Source organism: Passer domesticus, chromosome 3, assembly GCF_036417665.1.
Source record: "Passer domesticus isolate bPasDom1 chromosome 3, bPasDom1.hap1, whole genome shotgun sequence".
Lineage (NCBI taxonomy): Eukaryota > Metazoa > Chordata > Aves > Passeriformes > Passeridae > Passer > Passer domesticus.
Genome location: NC_087476.1, coordinates 7,110,381 through 7,130,166, shown reverse-complemented (window position 1 = coordinate 7,130,166; position 19,786 = coordinate 7,110,381). Strand labels below are relative to the sequence as shown.

Sequence of the window (19,786 nt, the reverse complement as noted above, 5' to 3'; positions counted from 1 at the left end):
ATATCATAATTTCCTGTCTAAACTTAGACATTTAACCTTTCAGTGCAGATAAAAAAAGTAATGCACAGGGAAAGAAGGGGACAGGCTTTGTCATGGCATGTGGAGACTTGCTGAGGACTCGATGAATGTCCGGGGGTCTCTAGAGTCCAACCTGCAAAAAACTACATTTCAGGCATAAAAAAGTGCTCCTTCCCATAAATAAGGGTGTGATAAGATTGGTCTAAGCCATTTCTAGTTGTGGGATACCCATGTTAAGATGTGAAAATAGTATTAGAGAGAATTCAGGAGAGGATTCAAGCGTTGGAAACCAGCCTTACAGAGTAAAGTTCCATGGAGCTTACCTAATTCACTCCATTAAAAAAATTTAAAAATGAAAACATGAGTTAATCCCTATGTGCTGCTTTTTACATGCAGAGATGTGTGGCACCAGTGAGGTTTTCAAATTTATGGACAATGGCTTAACAGGAAACACAGGCTGCAAAACAAGGAAAAGAAGGTAAAGAAAGGTAAAGAGAAGGGAAAGTAAAGGTAAAGAAAGGTTAAGAAAATTGACCTTCAGATAATCCATTCCTGTATCTTATGTAATAAGGGTGGTTAAATGCAGGAGTAACTTATGGGGAGAGGAAGTTGAAGGTACCACCATCAGAAAGATTCTCAATAAGAATGGGGTCTTTTAAGAGACATTATTTACTGCCTGAATATGGTGTTTATGCTGGTTCACTCTGTCACTAGATTTTGTACCCATCTTTGTTAGATGCAAACACTTCTAATCCTTTGAATAGTTCAGATGAGATATTAGCATGAAGATAACCTGCATTTAATTAGCAGGGCTTTCACTAGCCACCAGGAGCAAAGCAACTATAAGAAATGCTACAATGGAAATTCCTAGATTGTATTTCTGTGAAATGTATTGTTAACCATTCATTTGTGACAAAAAGATGAGTGGTGTGATGCAAATATTCCAAAAAGTCACATTTTTAAAAGTCAAATTTGGAACATACGCTTCAAAACTCAGCATCAGTTTTTGTGTGGAATTGATGTCTTGATGTGTTGTTATTTAGTCCTTTTAAAACCTAAAAGGAGGAGAAATGTTAGACTGGTAAGAAAGAAGATTGTCACTTACTGTTGATACAAGTTTTTTAAAGCACAAACACAATTTGGCACATTTACTGGAAAATGTTTTTAAATGGCAATATAAAAAGGGGGGAAAAATGCCTTCTCTGCTTCCACATTTTTTCAGTGTCTAACTTTAGGATGCAGAATGTGCCAATCTATAAAACCTCCTGAAAAATAAGTATCTGGAAACAAATGTACCTCTGGGAAAACTGCCACATTCCAAAACAAAATATTTAACATGTTTAATCCAAGAGGAAAATCTGTCACATACTGACCTGCTACTGCTACCACGTGCAGGCTGCAGCCATGGTTTAGTGTCCTAGAGTTAATTTCCTCACTTGTTACACCCTTTGGTGTGGAGCAGAGTTGATTTGTAATCATGTCAAAGCCCCATTCTATTACTTTGCTCCAGTTTTTTCAGCACACTTTTTATTTTATTTTCACTTTACCCAGGCTCTTACTCCAGCACACACTTTTCTAAGTAGTTTTTCTAGCTTTCCTGGCAGTATAAAGTAATGCCTACTTATGTTGGTGCCAGGAGGGTTGCCTTGTTTTGGGTGTTGTGGTAGCACAACAAACCAGGCAGTTTTCCTCCATTTGTTAGCTGCTGAGTTCCTAACTGCCTGTAGAGAGTTACAGCTCACTTTCAGAGCCATTTCCCCCTGGATCCCATACAGCCCCTTGGCAAAATGAGAGCTGCACTGGACAAAGCACCATAAAATAGGCTCCTGAGAGCAATGTGCAGTGCCTTGGAGCCCTAAGAGGTGCCTTGAATCTGTTTTCTGTATTTCATTCCCTTTAGCACATTAAGGTGAAATGTTTCCCAGAGAGCTTTCAGCCAAAGATCTGGGAGTAGTGCAGGAAAACAGCACGACAGAAGGGAGCTCTTGGTGGGCTGGGGGCTGTTTATCAAAATCTGTGTCCTCTCCAGCTTGGGCTGCAGAAAACTGGTTTCTCTTGCAATAAAAGGGACTATGAAGGTGAATGGATGCTCGGAGCTGGCTTGCAGATGTTATCAGCAACCAGGTGATAAGAGGATTTGCTTTCTGTGTTTGGCACAACAGTTGTGAATGGTAATTCCCTCATTAGGAAGCTCTGGAGGGTAACAGTAATGAAGGACTTACTTCTGACCTGGAACTCACAGTCAGTCCATGGTAGAAGGACAATGCAGGAAGAACACAACTACTAATAGGGAAGTGGGAAAGGAGGGAGTGAAAGAAGAAGAAAAAGATTCTATTATTTGTTTTGCTCTTGCTATCCATGTCCCTGTCCCTACCATTTCCATAATCTGGAACAAAGATGAAAATGCAGCACAGAAGTGTTTCTTTAACAAGGCAGAAATGTATGTGTTAGATCTGCAGACCAGCAGTGATGGTGATTTTCCCAAAAAGGATTTATTTTACTGATGCAAAAACCCCCTTGACTGTGAAGAGACAGAAGAACATATGGATCCTTCCTTCCTTCCTTCCTTCCTTCCTTCCTTCCTTCCTTCCTTCCTTCCTTCCTTCCTTCCTTCCTTCCTTCCTTCCTTCCTTCCTTCCTTCCTTCCTTCCTTCCTTCCTTCCTTCCTTCCTTCCTTCCTTCCTTCCTTCCTTCCTTCCTTCCTTCCTTCCTTCCTTCCTTCCTTCCTTCCTTCCTTCCTTCCTTCCTTCCTTCCTTCCTTCCTTCCTTCCTTCCTTCCTTCCTTCCTTCCTTCCTTCCTTCCTTCCTTCCTTCCTTCCTTCCTTCCTTCCTTCCTTCCTTCCTTCCTTCCTTCCTTCCTTCCTTCCTTCCTCTTGTATAAATCAAGGATTACTTTTGTGCAGTAGATTTAATGTGAAAGCCTTTCTAATTTCTTGCCCTTTGGGTGAGCTGCCTCTTTCTCCTCTGCAGTAATACAAGCCAGCCCTCTGATTCATTTACCTCTCTGCTCCACATGGTTTGTCTGTCAGATTTCTCTGACCCCTTCCTATTTATCACCAGCTCCCCTGCTCTTGAACTCTGTCCTTCAGAGCTCTGTCAGGGTGACAAAACCTGCCAGGGAAGCTCTCCCACTCCAGGTGGGGGTTTATGGGGGTTTACCTTGTAATGGCCAAAGCTAATGAGGCCACAGCCTCATCTCTCTGGCAGAGAGGTGAGTACTTTATTTGGAGATAGCTCCAGCCTAGGTGCTGTGTGTAGATGGCAAATGGGAGCTGTTTTCTCCCCCCTAAATACCGAGTGTGCCTATTTCAGAGCAATTGCAAAGCTAGAAGTGCCTACTTGGCTGTGAGGGATGGTAGTTTGAAATAAAGGGTTCAGTTCAAGAACCTTTAAGTATAGCAGTCAAGCACCTTTTAATGAAAATTAAGATATTCCATGCCACAGGGGATGTCTAGACCCATCCTCTGGTCCTGAATTCAAAGGCATCGTGAGGTGTGTGTACATTACTGAGCTCTCAAACCTCTCAAGTCATGTCAGTGACTGTTTTGGCAAAGGAGCTGAGCTATCTACCATGTCCCTTCTTCCACACACCTTTTTTCACCCAACTTTTCAATCTATTCCACTTAAATCTGACCCTGACTAAATTTCATCAACTAAAGAGAATGCTCATGTGGTTTTATGCAATTTTTCTATCATGTATCACCGTGGCCAAGCTTTTTTCACAGAAAGAAAATCAAAGGTGAGTCTGAGTTCTGTAAGGGTCTAGTCCACAACCCATTGACTTCCCTTGGTATTTGGCAGGTCCTAGGTCATGACTCAGGCTGGTGTTTTTCCATGTTGGAAAAAACTCACAAACAGTCTTTTGATAAGTTTTCAACAGATCTGAAAGCAATATGGAATACGTGTGCTCTAATATAGCTACAGTATTTTAATTGCAGGCATCTGCCATCCAGCTAATGCAGATATTCGTGGAAATGTTTACTTCATTACTGCATCACAAGAACTTAATTAGGCTGACTGGAGACTTGAACAAAGGAGGCTGAAAAGGCATCAATTATGTGTGTTAGCACACTGAATAGGGCTCTGAAACTCAGACCCCAGCTTCCATCAAAAGGGGCTGTTCAGGGACAGGCTGGTGATTTCAATCCCTTCATTTAGCACGCCCCGGGCCAGGGCCAGGAGGCCAGGGCGCTCCTCTGGGGGCAAAGAGAAACTTTCCTTTTGGTGATTGTGGAAGGGCAGCAGGGATGGGGACGAGCTGACAGCACTGAACCCCCGCGAGTGACAGCAGGGATGTCACTGACATCAATCACAGCATCAAATCTGGAGCCAGGTGTGGTGCATAGAAACAGATTTTCCATCAAAAGCTTCTGTGAGTTTAAATGATGACATTTTCTTAAGCAAAATATGCAGCAGCACTGTGAGGAAAAATAAAATACTTCTGAAAATAATTTGGATATGCGTGAATTTGGATATAACATGTCTGCTCAGCCCTATTGCTCCCAAATCTCAATGAAAACTACAGCTATGTCCTGGTAAATGTGTTTGAAATAAGAACTCTTTGAACAACAGCCAAGACATAGTAGTATTATATATTTTGGATCTGAAGAAATTATTTTTATTGAAGAGAATGTATTAACATCACTGAGTTTTTTCATCTTTCCTTTAAAAGTTTCAGAATTTGTGGTTTTTTTTCCAAATTTGGGTTCCAAATAATTTGGAAAGCAATCAGTGTTTTGTTTCTTTCATGGCAATAACTATAGGATTTAAATATTTTTTTATATTATTGGAATCTTAGGTCTTATTGTATTATATCATAGTAAAATAATATGCAATTAATTGTAAATAACATTCTGAAGAAGAAATAATGTAAAAATAAATCAAATTAATTAATACATGAGTAGCAGTAATTAGCAGCAAATGGAACTGGATTTTAGTATAAAAAATACTGCAAGGCCTACTGAAAGATCTCAGCATTTTTTTATATTATTTTGGTAAACGGAATTTTCATCTGATTCAGATAAAGGTGCACAACTGTATTTGTGACAGATGCTCTTAAATGTGTTACTTGATATTTTTGGATCACAATATATAGTGAAAAAATACTGTCAAAATACTGTCAATACTGACAAATACTGTCAAAAAAAAGAGTAAAAATGTTTGTTTCCCAGTGATATAACCCCACATCCAGTTCACCCTGCTGCTCTGAAAGTCACACAGTATTTAGAACTATATGAGATTCAACTGACAGGAACCATCTCAATACATAACTTTATTACTTGTGTGGTGGTTTGTATTAATTGTGGCCTTATTTTTACTCAAGTGTTTTTCAGCCGGGTGGTTGAACCGAAACCCAGTTTAACTGATTACATTTGTGTTTTTTTCTGACTCTTTCCTGTGTAACATAGTATTAATTCTGGTTATTGTTAGTAGCACCAATTTGAGACTTACACTGTGCCATGTGATGTATGATAATATTTTCTCTTTCTGTTGTGCTTTGCAATGATCTTTGCCATTAACACTGATAAGAACAAAAAGAAACCAAGAGAGGCTGCTACAGCAGCAGAGACCAATAAAGATAAAGCTCTTGTGTGTGTTGGGGTTTCTGTTGGAGCACACAGCACTGTAAACAGCATTCCTCTTCCATAAAGAGGAAAACAAACAAGTTGGCATCACTTGGGGATTGCAGCCCCATTGTTATTTTTGTGTGCATCTTTCTTAGCTGATTTTATTTAAGAATAGGGATTTTTTTCCCCTTTATTCTGCAGCAGTTGTATTAGATGGATCTCTTAGATAGAATTCAGATAAGCCATGAGCTAATGATTCTGCACCAATACTGTGGTTTCAATTCAGCCCATTGCTCTCTTGAATAAAATCATTCTGACAGTGATGTGGGTCAGTTGATAAAATAATTTTCCAGAAGATCTTCAATCCAGAATTTCTTCTGCTTTGAAGAGAGTTTGCAGTACAGAAGAATTTACAGAAACCTCAGGGGAACTAAATGACATTAAGAAAATAAAAGTCATTAAACAAATCTGCTTTCCATTGGATTTCACTTAGTAAAATAGGCATAGCAACATCAAATCATCATGCCTTAGGCTGGCATTTTTGGAGTGACAAAATGTTTATTGCTTCATTTCAAAATGACTAATTCAGATTTTTCACTTGCATTACAGGAAAGTCAAACTCAAGCCATATATTTTGGATATGTTGTAAGGCTCTTCTTTTATTTCTCCTCACTGGTTGGTTCACTACTTAGCTATTTGTTGCAGTGGTTTGAAATAAAGATAATTTTCAGTCTTGAAATCTGGGGTTGATCTGCTGTTTTCTGTGGATGGGCAGAATTGCCTTACAGCATGGAATTAACAATTTTTTGTTTGTCTGTTTTTATTTCATAGGGACTGGGCTTTCCTCAGGCTGAAGACCATGACTATCAACATAAAGCTGGATTTTCTTCTCTAGATATCTGGAAATGAAGAAGTCAGATTAATTAATATCCCTCAATTTAATCACTCCTGAGGCCTTTTCTGGACATCTACAGTTTGAATATTGGGCCTGCAGTGAAGACACTGTTTTTATATTCAAATTCCAAAAATTGTCACATTAAGATGTGGAGAATAATTTTTGAGTTACCATTGTGAATTAATTTCTGAAGCAACAGACAATTGTTAAATTTAGGACAACTGGGAAACAAGTGAGCTTATGCATTTTGGTGGGAGTTCAGGGTATTTTATGTCGATATGAAATTTTAAAAATAAACCAGCACCCCATGAATCTCTTTGTAAAGTTGCTGATTATACAAAACATTTACTATGAAGTGCAGCATTTCACTTATATCCAACACTCATGCTTTGATTGAATTTTAGAAATCAGAGTATTGGCATCCTAATTTAAAAACACCCCACAGATATTTCCTTTCTGTTCCCATGCTATTCTTTCTTTTCTGCTCACAGATGGTATTCTGACATTTCTAATATATACTGCATTTGTATGATAGTTTCCCAGAATATTTTGATAAGGAACTCCAAAACCAATTTAGTCGGTGAGCAAATCTGAATGTCAGACTGAAAAAAGATTTTCCTCCCTATTTTTTTTTTTCTAAAAGGAAAGAGAGAAACAAGCAAACTTCTTCCAGGAGATTAAAAGATAGGCTTTTTTCTTGTAACAACTGAAATGTCTGAGATATGTCAGATTTTATCCTGACACAATTCTTTCCTATTTACAATTAAATATGAGAACCCTTTTGATGCCTGATATTTCTTTCCTCACCTTTCCAAACTCTTTGTTTCTGACCTCACCTTCCAGATCACTTAGGTGTTTTTAATCTAGTTTTGAAGGTGAGAATACAGTGTGAATTTAATACTGCAGCTCTTTGTCCAAGTTAAGTTTTACTCATAGAAGTATTCCAATTCCTTTGGTTTCCCTGAGTGACATTCATCCCTCTGGATGTCCAAAAATTAGCTGTACTTTCCAAGGTGGCACCTTACTTCCCTCTGCAGGCAGTGCAGGAGGATTATTCACTCTCCCTGTCTGAGATATCTCTGGGGGGGAGTTGAATGTTGTTCGCACCCAACAGTCTTTCAGTACTTGGCTGTGCTGGAAAACCAGCATGGCCTGCCAGCTGGAAAAGGAAAGGAGACTCCCACTTCTTGAAAGCAGGAAGTTGCCACATAAGAATTTGCAAAATCTGTCTTTTTCATAAAGGTCACCAAAAACGAAAAAAAAAAAAAAAAAATCAGAAATGTCATGATGAATCTCGTACACTCGTTTTTCAAAATAATTTTTTAAAGAGAAATTTCCTAATATTTTGAGAAAGATCAAAAATTCTGAAATGTCAAAGTGCTTATCTAATAAAATCTAAACTTTCAGTATCTAAAATCGTGGAATCATTGAGGTTGAAAAAGACCTCTATGCCCATGGAGTCCAACCTTCAGTCCAGTACTGCCAAATTTACCACTAAACCATATCTCTAATAATATTTCTTGAGCATTTGAAGGAATTATTTCAGCCTTAGTGAAGTACAAATGTGAATTCTTTTTGCAACCAGGGCAGCTGGTAGCACCACATATATTTTTAGTTTGGATTTCAGCACAGAACAGGTCTCATTTGTTTAGTTGGAGTAGCAGTTTCCCGTAGCACTGGTGCCCTTCCATATGGGAATCTGAGATTTCAGCTGACTGATGTGATGATCTCTCAGCATTGTGTAGAAGCTCAGCTTGTAGGCTACACACAGACAGCCTCCACAGCTCCAACCAGACTCTTAGAGTAAGACCTTGAGTTTTTCCTGACCTTTTCCTTGGAAGGAATGCCAAAATCATTCTAATGATTTCAGAATCTAGAGATGAAAAACTCGAGAGCAAGACTTGTGAGAATTCAATTCAGCAGAGAGAGAGGGAGTGGGGATAAGGTTCAACTTTCAGATTTTCTGGCAGCACCAAGTGACATTCACGTGAGCCATGGCATACCTCTAAATGACAGAACAATTTAATTCCTTCTACTTTATTCCTTATCCTAAGAGATGTTATTCAGTCCTTAGGAGTGATGACAAAGCACCGAGTGCACATGAATAGTAATTATACACAAGTGTGATCATTATAGGCAAATTCAGTGCTAAGTAAAGAGCTGTGCAGTGCAGAACAGAGGAACTGAAAACTGCAGGAATGTCTGCAATCTGCAGAGATACTCACCAGATCCTAACAGCAGGCAGCAACAGATCTGGGTGGTTTTTTTTTAATAGGAATGCTACACACAAATTTCTATAGTCAGATATTTCTTCCAAGATGCTGAATGTGGTTGTACTTACTTATTGATATTTTCCAGAAACTTTAGTCAATACTTTCAATATTGTCCATCAAGCCCCATTGATTTTGATGAAATTTTATTTCAAAAATCAAGAGAAAAAGCTTCAAACCCCCTCATGTTAACATTTTAGAGGTTTTGGAAATTAAAAGTTTTGGAGTTTGTTTACAAAACCTCTTTTAATTACAAACTTACTGTTATTATTTTCATAAATCAAGGTAAAGTATGACACTGTTCAAACAAAATGATCAGAAAAAGTGTTTCTGTAAATGTGAAAATCTGGTTTAAGCTTTTTTTTCAAATACATCTTGTGTACTTATCCAGCGTTCAGCAATGCTCCACTGACATTGCAATTCTCTGATAAGCAGACACAGAAACAGACACACAGACATTGTTACCTTCACAAAGAAATCCCTTCCAAGTGAAATATTAATTAATAATGCTGTTGTTTCAGGGAGGGGAGGAGTTGCAGTTGATAAAGCACCAATTAGAGGGCGGGAGAGGGAAGTATCAACATTCCATGACTGTGAACTCGCAAAGCTTTCCTGGGCTTTCCTGTGCTATACAGAATTACACTGCTGAGATGTGACTGATTAACTTGCAGGCTGCATGATTCCTTTGCAGCTGAGAGGTCATTTAAGGATGAATGAAAGCCCCCTGAAAGTCCTGAATATTAGCAAAGTGAACTGGCTAAAGACACAATTGAAGGAACATTGGGATCCCACAACTGTAATGTATCAGTCTAGCACTTGGCTTTCTCTCCTGTCTCTCCGTAGACTTGCCAAGCTTGCACTGAGCTTAAGATTGAGGTTTTGGCTTTCTCTTCAAGCTCTCCCCATTATTTTGCAACACTCCTGCCTGTCCTTGTGCCTCAAATCTAAAGCAGAGGCTGGTTATTTGACTCCCTGTTCAGAAATGGTCACCCCATCCAAAAAAGAGCAGCAAAGTTGGTGAAGGCGCTGGAGGACAAGTCTGATGAGGATCAGCTAAAGGGAGCTGGGGGTGTTTAGCTGGGAGAAAAGGAGGCTCAAGAGATCCTTGGTGGTCATCAGCCCCAAAGTTCTCCATGAACTTGGTGTTACTTCCCAAATACTAGTTCCCAACTAGTCTGGTTCACTGTTTTGTGGGACACTTGGTTAATCAACAGCACATTGGTGTTCCTTTCTTTATTTAATGTTTAACATGATCCTATGGAATAAGCATTGTATTTTCCACCAGCTGGGCAAATAGTTCTCCCTCTGGCAACGTTTCCCCTTTTTGGGGCTTTTGAAGTTTGTTTTCCCCACCAGCCTTCATAGGCCTCCCTTTGCTTTTTTACAGAAATCACATTTGTTCTTTGTGTTGCACTTAAGATCATATTTTTCACACAGCTTAAAGCAAGTATCATAATCACAATTATCACTACAATCACAATTATACTTTGCAAGAGAGAGGCCAACCAACCAGAGAATATCCAAACCCTTTCAATATTTTATTCAACCAACCATTTTCTAATTCTACACTTAATTCTCTGCTAGATGATGCAACTGATTTTATCCTCTCTAACTGATTATCCAATTTGGCAGTCATATTTGGAATGTGTATAAGATAGGTATTTAAAAAAAAAAAATTTAAGTAAATATCTTACCCTCAGTTTTATCTGGCAGCCAGGAGACTGCCATGGAAGAGCACTGATTGTAGAAAGTTTTAAAGGACATTCACCACATGGTGTAAGATGCCTGGTGAAGCACCCATGGTGCTCTGTTCCATACAAGAGTTCACTTCCATGACTTAGGAGTCCTCTGAGATGGGATTCCTATGGCTTCAGAGGCATCATTTAGCCTGGTGTAGCTGGGGGCCAATGGTTCTGTCAAGTAAAGAAAGACTGAGGGATGGAAAGACTGTAAAATAGAGTGAAAACTATCAGCCTCACCACTAAACTAATAATTCATGTTTATTTATATTAAAGATGACCATATTGTCGCTGACACAGATTATATGGAACAGAAGTGGTGCTGCAGAGCTCTTCCCAGTACCTGGCAGACTATGAGGAGGAAATGTCATTTACTTAGCTTCTTGTTATACTCTTACACAGTTTGTATTTGCTTGCAGTTGTTGTTGGTGACAGCACGCTGCTAAAAATGGACATTTACGATTTCTTGAAATAGGCATTTTTGTGCTCTTATGTTATTACTTAGGAAATTTATACAGCAAGATCACCCATCCACGAGTTTGTGAAGACTTACTGAAGCCCCCTTAATCTTCAGTGTTTCAAATTCATCTCTGAGACGGTTGCTTCGACATTTGATATGGTGCAATTTCAAATCCTTCCAAGGAAAAAGCTATTAAGGAAATCTGTCTAGTGAACAAGCTATTTGGAAATAAATTTTGACTGCTTTTTAACTGTTCTCAGCCTTTGGAGTCCACAATGCATAGGAAACAACAGAAGTGTGTTTACAATCACATATACAATTAATAGCTGATGACAATCAGGGAATAGCAGTGTGTTTATGTTGCCAAAGATAAATATTTATAATGGAAACATTTAATGACTTTAGCATCTTATTTAACTGGCCTTCCCTTCCATTGCCTGGTCTAAACATGGTACAGAATTCTCCTGGCACTAATTTCTGGAGTAAAACATTTATATCAGTGTTGTGTAATATGCTGACCAGGTTCCCCCCACACTGGTTAACGGGAAAATGTCATTCCCTGGTGTGGTGGCAAAGAAAGAAGATGGCAAACTCATTTATTTGCTATTCCAATGCAGGCTGTGAAAACTTGGCACAATGTTTACTGCCTCCATTGGAGTGACTGAACTCAGTATTTATAAGCTACAAACAGAGTGATCCTCCAAAGATTGACATGGTCTTTCTGAAAGTCACTTTCAGGTGATGACAGACTCCTCAGTGTTTGAGTCCTGAGTCTGGAATACCTGAAAGAGTCTTTTTTTCCTCAGGGGGGCAAGCCTATGCTTTTATCTTCAGTCTAATTCAGCAATTAAGTATATACAGAAGGTAGCCCTTATAGATACTCAGTTTAAAGGAGATGGGCTGCAGTCTAATGCTGTCTTGATACTCTTCCACCCTCCCACGTGGCATTTCCCTTGGTAATTTTTATCCTTTTTTTCTGTTACTAGCACACCTCTAGCATGTATAAACAATAGCACTGCCTTGTCCTGATACTGAGTTATCATCCTGTTTCAATTCGGAAATCTTTTCCCTTGGTGGACCCCAAAGCTCTCCACAACAACATGGAATTTCCAATAATTTGAACCAAAGTTAACTAAGAAAGACTAATCCTAAAAACAATCAAACCATCAAGCACATTGGTATTAAAAACCCCCATTTAAATCTGAAAGAATTGGTAACTTTTGGCTTACTAGGTCAGACCTAAGATGTGATGGATTTCTAACCATGCTGTGTTCAGGCAGCATTTTCACTCCTGTGTTTCAGAAATATATGCTTGTCTGTGTATACATACAACATACAGGCATACATTTTAAATGTCAGCCTGTGTAAAGAAAGCCAGTCTGAGAGACTGAGATGGAGACAGCAACTTTTAGAGGTCTGTTGTCTTCATTTTCCAGAAAATACATTCATTATAAAGCCAAAAGAAAATGAAACAGGATTATTAAGTATGGGGATGGATTTAAGGAAGGTCTTTGATCCAAAGGAAAACAGATATATAGGCCAAACCAATGAAGGAAGGAATTGTGTAAGCATTAAAGATGAATTAAAATTAATAGTGGAGGGAACAGTGACTATATTTCTCCACCTGAGCAGACAGTACTTCTAAAAGAAATCTTATAAACATGGCATAAAACAGAAGTGACAGAGCACTGGAAAATGAGAGGAGAGGAACCGAATTAAGAGGCAAGATAGGCAAGAAAGGGCCCTTTGGGATCTGGAATGAAGTTCACTTAAAAGGAGTTCACAAAGGCAGCAGTGCAACGTGGCTGATACTGCCTCATTCTTGCTTTGAAAATTCCTATAATTGGATGTTACATTCCAAAAGACATCCCCTGATGTCCTCACTCAGAGGCAGCAAATAGAAAACGATCGGGAAAGATGCCATGGGACAACATAGAGTTTGATAAAATGAATTTTTCCTCACAACAGTGGGATGCTGCTGCAGGTTTCTGCTGCTGGGCTAAGAGGAGTGATAGGAGTCAGATACAATGGGAATGACATCAAGCATGATCAGGGGATGGTGTCTTAACAAGAAACCTGCTACCAGCAGCACCACTGCCACTGCTCTGGATGCTGTCAGGTGCTCTGCTGGAGGAAAACAGACATGTTTGCACCAGAGTTTTATACTGTGTTTATAATTAGGTCATAATTTGTACCACAAGCAGAGCTTTTAAGGTGATGGAGAGAATGCACACCCACCCCTTAGAGCCCAGGTACTATAACTGATTTATAGATGTAGTTAACTTTATGGATGGCAAATGTTCATCCTTGTGATATATTTAGGAATGTGCCTGAATATTTCCCAGGAAGGGCTTTTGTTATCAGCCCTCTTCTGTCCAGACAAGGACAGATCATTTTCTTAAGGTTATGCAATAACTCAGCAGGGTGCTTTTTTCTTGTGGTCTCCCTATACCGTTCAAATAGGGATAATAAAAGGAAATAAAATAAAATTAAAAAAACAAACAAACAAAACAAAACAACAGTATTCTATTTCAGCATAAGGAACTTTAAAGTTGAGAAACATTACTGCTCTGTATTTACAGAACTGCTCTGGAATCCTGATGCTGAATTCACATACACTCAAATGGTTTTCTAACTGAAAGCAAACTCCAGAGGAATTCACAGAAGAAACGGACCATCCTAATAGATTTTTTGACTTGTTTCACTAACTCAGTTTAGTCTGAGTTGACTGACTTTATAGAACTAGATGAAGACTAGTTGCAGACTAGTAATAAGTAAGACAACAGCTTTAATATACTGATATTGTCAATAACATTAATTGGTTTGTTCAAAACTTTTATCAGTATAAGTGAAAAAATTCTCAATGTATAATTAATCCAAGGTTGTCCTGTCAGCAGAGGCACTGGAAACAGAACCCAACAAAAACATTATTAATATCAGTTTACTTTTTCAGTCCAGAGCTGGCCACTAATTGCTATAGACATATTTTTGATCATTTTATTCACATATGTTGTGTTACTATCAGGAAATGAATTCTTCCTTTTTATTTTTTCCTCATTCAGAAGAGATTTGATGTAACTAGAAAAGGAAAAATGTTAAACAGCGAGTGATTCAAAGTGCTAGGTCCAGCTGGTGGCTGGTTCCTGGTGACATCCCATGGGGATCCATACTGGGACCAGTAGTTTCTGCTTCACCACTTTATGAATGAATTGGATGATGGGCCAGAGATGTCTCTCAGCATGTTTACAGAAGATATTTGCTATTCAAGGAGACCTTCCCAGGCTGGAGATATGGGCTGACAGGAACCTCATGAAGTTCAACAAAGGCAAAAGCAAAGTTCTGCCCCTGGGACAAAGTAACCCCAGCACCAGATGGGGGCTGGGACTTCAGAGAGCAGCTTTGGAGATGAGCAGCTCGGGGTCCTGGCAGAGCACAGACTGACCAGGGACCAGCAATGTGCCCTTGTAATAAAGAAGGCAACCCCCTCCTGGGCTGCATCAGCCAGAATTCAGCCATCATGCCTTGTTAAACTGATCCTTCTCTCTGGTCAGCACTTGTCACACCCACCTGGAGAACCATGTCCTGAGCTCCCCAGTGAGGGACAGGCATGGAGATACTGGTCTGAGTCCAGTGGAGGGGACTCACGGGGTGGAGTCAGGGTAGGTGAACCCTCAGATGGATGGGGAGCAGCAGTACCAGATGTAAAAGATGAAACAGAGGAAAATGAGTTTGTTCTGTGTGAATTAAAAAAGAGAAAGCTTCAGGGGTGATTTTTTTGCTGTCTGCATCTCTCTGACTGGGGGACACAGAGAAGACAAAAGACTTTTCAGAGAAGTGTGCAGTGACAGTTTGAGAAGCTGTGGATTGAATCTGTAAAATGCAGAATTCAAACTCAATATAAGGAAATTATTTTTTACAACGAGAGTGATCAGAACTTTATCACAGTTACCTGCAAAGGATCTGAAATCTCCATCTTTGGAGATGTTCTCTTCCTTACTAGTTCAAGTTCCAAGAAAAAGTTAAAGGACTGTCTTTTTGTCAAAACTCTAAAAATTCTTAAAACATTTTGGATGCAGGTGTTGCAGAAAGGAGGTCAGATTATTGGTCCAATTTCAGTTTCTAAGCAGAACCCATTTATTTTCCCAAATATATATTTTAAAAAATATTTCTTTAATGAAGTTTGCATGCCAAACTTGTCTTACTGAATTACATCTGGGATCATCTCATCTTCTTCAGAAGCACAAAAAAAATACTGATTTCAGTGCTGTTGCTAACTTTAAACAGAAGGTGAAGGTCTGGCTGCATTAGTTCTTTTGCCAAAGCAGGAAAAACCTGACTTTAATCCCTTAGATAGTGGGATAAGTATTTTTAGGATATTTCCACTAGCTTAAGAGCATCTAAGTGGACAATTACATTGCAGATGTCAATGTTGTGTCAATTTGATCCCATGCTAAAATGGTGCTACAGCACCATGCACAAATAGGGTAACACTGGGGCACTACAATTCAGCCTTCTCTATTTTAAATCATTAAATTACTTGTTGAAACTTGGTTTTTTTCCCAGTCTGGCTCTCCCAGACAACTTCTAGGCACAATTTGAAAGTGAGCACTAGGCAAACACTAATTCAGACATCTTTGGAGGTTAAGAGTGGTTAAGAGTTGGGACATGTGGGAAAAGAATGGAAGATGGGCAAGAAAGATTGTAAACATGCTCAAGGACTTGTAGCTGAGGTGTCGAACCCCACACATATTATGCTAGTTGTTGTTTGGCCTTGTTTGTTGGACAAATAGAACATATGTGTTTAGATAACAAGCTTCTGGCAGCATTAGAGGCACCCTATCAAACATGCTTGTGATTCCTGACCTGCTGTGATAAAAAACAGAGCCCAGCAATAAATTACACCTGTGGGGATGCCTGGACTACAGGTGAAAACAGCAAGTTTGTTGGTCTTCCAGGATGGATCAAGCTCCATGGTGGCTGCATTCTCATTTGTGTGCCTCTGCCCGGGTGTTGCTTTAGGGATCCCCTGTTTGCCAATTAAAATAAATTTATTCTTTGCATTTATCCATAGTTTTGTGGTTCCTGCCCCTTATCCGTGCCAGGTCACACAGGACACAAAAAAGCACATTTTATCTCAGGTTTAGGAGAAAATCTCTGGTGCCGGTTAGTTTGCTAGTAGAAATGCAGCCAAGGTCTTCTCATGTTTATTCTTCAGCATCTCATCTGTACAATAACAAAAAATAAATCTTTACTCTCCCTCTTACCTATCAAATTGCTCTTTCCTTGTCCAGAAACCATATCTTTCACTGGGAATAAACAGCACCTCACATAGCAATCTTCTCATCTCTTTGGAGTTCTAGACAAAAGAGAAATATAAATAATTAACAGAAATAGTAATTACAAGAGGCCATCTGTCCTTTTGCAACTGTTTTACATTCTACAGAATGTTAATACCAAAATACATTCATCAACTTTAATAGACATCTGGAGCATAATCATCCAGCAACCACTTGTATAAAAGTTACTGCATGAAATAATTATCAGTGAAATATGGTAAATAAAAAAAATTGCCTTTGAAAGCACTGAAACAGAAACCAGATTTTTCAAGCTCCAGGAATTAACAAGAAGAGAAGTACAGCTACCAGCAGATTTTGCTGCCGTGTAGTCTTTGGTGTCTCTTTTTCAGACAATTTAATTAGTCTTTATATGAAACCCACTGGCATGAGCAAAAACTTCTAATGCTGGGGAATTTGATCTTGATCTGACTGTTCTAGTTTCTTCCTTCTTCCCTTCTCTTCTTTTTTTTCATGCAGTTTGCAAATTTAAGAACATGGCTTACATTCAAAATGTCTCCTGGCTCGTTCCGAGACAGACCCAACGATGCTGATTCTGTTCTTTCCTCTCATTACTGCTGATCATTGTGGGGTTTGCAAATAGCTCATGGGACACAGTAATATCCAAGAGAACAAAGGCTGTGTCAGAAAGATGAGGGGCACCTGAATTGCAATGAGGTAGCAGACCTGCTTTTAGATCAACGGTGGTGTTAACTATTGAGCAAAATCTGCCTTCCTTCTGTCTGGAAGCAGAAAATAGAGCAGTGCTGAGACTTTATTCCTGCATAAGGGTATTGCCAGGAATGTTGATCTAGGATTGGTCATTCTGTAATGTATTTAGGCATTGGCACAGGGCAGATCAGAAGCCACTGAAGCCAATATGTTATGTCCTTATATATTTCAGAGATCTCTCTCAGGTTCCTGAAACCTTGGAAAGCAAATAAGGTAATTTCCATCCCTTTAGCAAGAAGAAGTTTTGGTGCTATTTTCTCTGGCCTCCAGGCACTGAGCAATTTGCACATGCAGTACAGTCTCATTTAGATGAAGTAGAAAATACCATGTTATAAATAAGATATAGATGACAGTCCCTCCTCAGGTCTTTCTGGAGACCTGATCTGATCACCCAAGTGCCTGGGTCTTGCTAAAACATTTTGGAGTAAAGCAGAGACCTGGCAGTCTTTTCCCATAAATTACTACATCAGGAAACTGCTTCATCACTCTGAGTCCCAAACTCTCTCTTCCCAGAGCACCAAAAGACAGTAGGTTAGATGTGACAGAACAACACACAAATAACATGTTCAATCTTAAGCTAAAATACCCCAAAATCCTGTACTAATTGCCAGTCCTTAGTCCCCATGCCCTTTTTATTTTTTTTTCCTTTTTAATCCAACATTGAATCAATGTAGTCACTGAATGGCAGTAACACCGACTTCATTATTAATTCCAGGTTTTATTTCTTTTCTAGATCCAGTCTCACACATGTACAGTTGCAAGTTACTTCAGTATTTTCCCCAAAATAATTCAACCCTAATTACTTCTGAAAGTCTCTACTGAAGTGTGCACTCATCAGAGACTGATGTAGGGGCTGTTGTAGGGGATAAAATGAGCAGGAGGACAACAAAAGAAAACAGGTTCTTCTGCTAACATAGCAAAGATCACCTCCTTCAGGAATTGTCCTGTTAATAGATGTCATACTGGCTTCTTTCTGGCCATTTTAGGAACTTTGTTTCCTATCATCAAGCACCAAATGATGCAGCATCTCTTCTCAAAATGAAAATTCTCAGTATAATTTGCATTTAGCATGGACAAAGCACTCAGAGTGTGAAAGGGAAACTGGTAGCAGATGTAAGAGGTTCTCAGATATTTGTTCTGTACTGATATGTAAGTAAATAGCAGATGTTTTTGAAGCTTCTCCTCATTACTAAGCAATGAAAGGGAGAGAGGACACTCTAGATTACATATTCACTTGCTCATTTTAAACGCCAATCATAACATCCATTTAAATACCAATTAATTAAACCCATTAAAACACCTCTGTAGTTCATTAAAAGTTTTTTAATTGATGAATTTCTGCCTTTTCATGTTTTTCTGAGAGCTACTTTGAAAACCTTCAGCAGGTTTGTGTCTTTGAATGAATTGTGTCAGAAGAGTGGAAGAAGCCAATGGGCTGAGTACACCAGGTGGGGCAAGCAAGGTGTTCCTCTGCCTGGGCACAGATTTGCAGGCAGGGCTGCTGCCTGTCCCTGTCCCTGTCCCTGCCCCAGGAGAAAGGGCCAGGCCCTTCCTGCAGCCTGAGCTCTGCTCTGCCTTGAATCACAGAGCTCCCTGAATGGGAAGGGACTCACAAGGATCACTGGGTCCATCTCCTGTCCCTGCACAGGGCAGAATTCTGAAAAATGACACCATGGATTGTCACACGCTCAGAGTGTGTCCAAGTGTTTCTGGAGCTCTGTCAGGTTTGATGCTGTGATCATTCCTGGGGAGCCTGTTCGACTGGCCAGCCATCTTCTGGGTGAAAAACCTTTTCCTCATATCCAACCTAAACCTCCCCTGATTTCAGACCATTCCCTCAGGTCCTGTCGCTGGCCACCAGAGGGAAGAGATCAGTGCCTGCCCTCCTCTTCCCCTCATGAGGATGCTGAACCCTCAGTGGGGGCTCCCCTCAGCCTCATCTTCTCCAAGCTGAACAGACCAAGTGCCCCCGGCCCTTTCTCACACAGCTTCCCCTCCAGAGCCTTCATCATTTTTGAAGCCCTCCTGTGCATGCTGTCTAATACCTTTAAATCCTCCTTATTAAATCCTCCAAAACTGCCCCCAGAGCTCCAGGTGAAGTGGGCAATCCCCTCCCTTGCTGGGCTGGCTGTGCCCCAGGACAGGGCTGTCCTTTTGTCAGGGCACTGGTGTGACATCCCCAGACCCAACCTCTGCCTTCAGCAGCTCAGTCTGTGTGGAGGAGGTGTTGGCCAGCACTGGGAGAGCAGCAGCCTTTCCCCACTGCTCTGCCTGCAGGGGAGGGCAGGGCAAGTGCCCTGGGCCTGGCAGCAGGCCACACACACCCCGAGGTGCTCAGCTGCTTGTTTTGTGGGCTTTAAGTCTCTCCAGTCAGCCAGTGGAACGTCCTTTTGTCAAAAATTGCCCTCTCTGCACATCCTCCTGCCTCAGAGGCCACACAAGCTGCCATCCTGATCCTTGACACTGGCCCTGTCTCAGTGCCCAGGGCTGTCCTGGGTAGGGATGGGGGTGGATGCCATTATAGCCCTGGCCCCCAAAGCCTCCTTAGCTGCTCTGGAGAGCTTCTGGAGGGTCTTGGAACTCCCCTGGGCTTCCCCTGCCCAGCAACTCCCCCTGTGTATGCTGTGATCCCCTGCCCTGCTGTGGAAGGTGCCAAGATCCTCTGAGAGTGATAAATACAAAAAAGTTAATTAGATTGCTAATTAAATGCCATCCAAGATTAAATGATTAAACATTTATAGGAAATTTTCTAAAGATATGCTCCTTCAGAAC

At 40.1% G+C, this 19,786-nt stretch overlaps 1 long non-coding RNA gene across 1 annotated transcript; it reads right to left on the bottom strand.

The window, feature by feature from the left end:
- Nucleotides 1-5,879: 5,879 nt before the first annotated feature.
- LOC135297883 (uncharacterized) lies at nt 5,880-19,285 on the bottom strand. The gene is made up of 3 exons (XR_010359806.1): nt 19,060-19,285; nt 16,214-16,305; nt 5,880-6,484 (listed from the first exon to the last, which is right to left on the bottom strand). It is a non-coding gene; the product is annotated as an uncharacterized LOC135297883 (long non-coding RNA).
- Nucleotides 19,286-19,786: the final 501 nt, after the last annotated feature.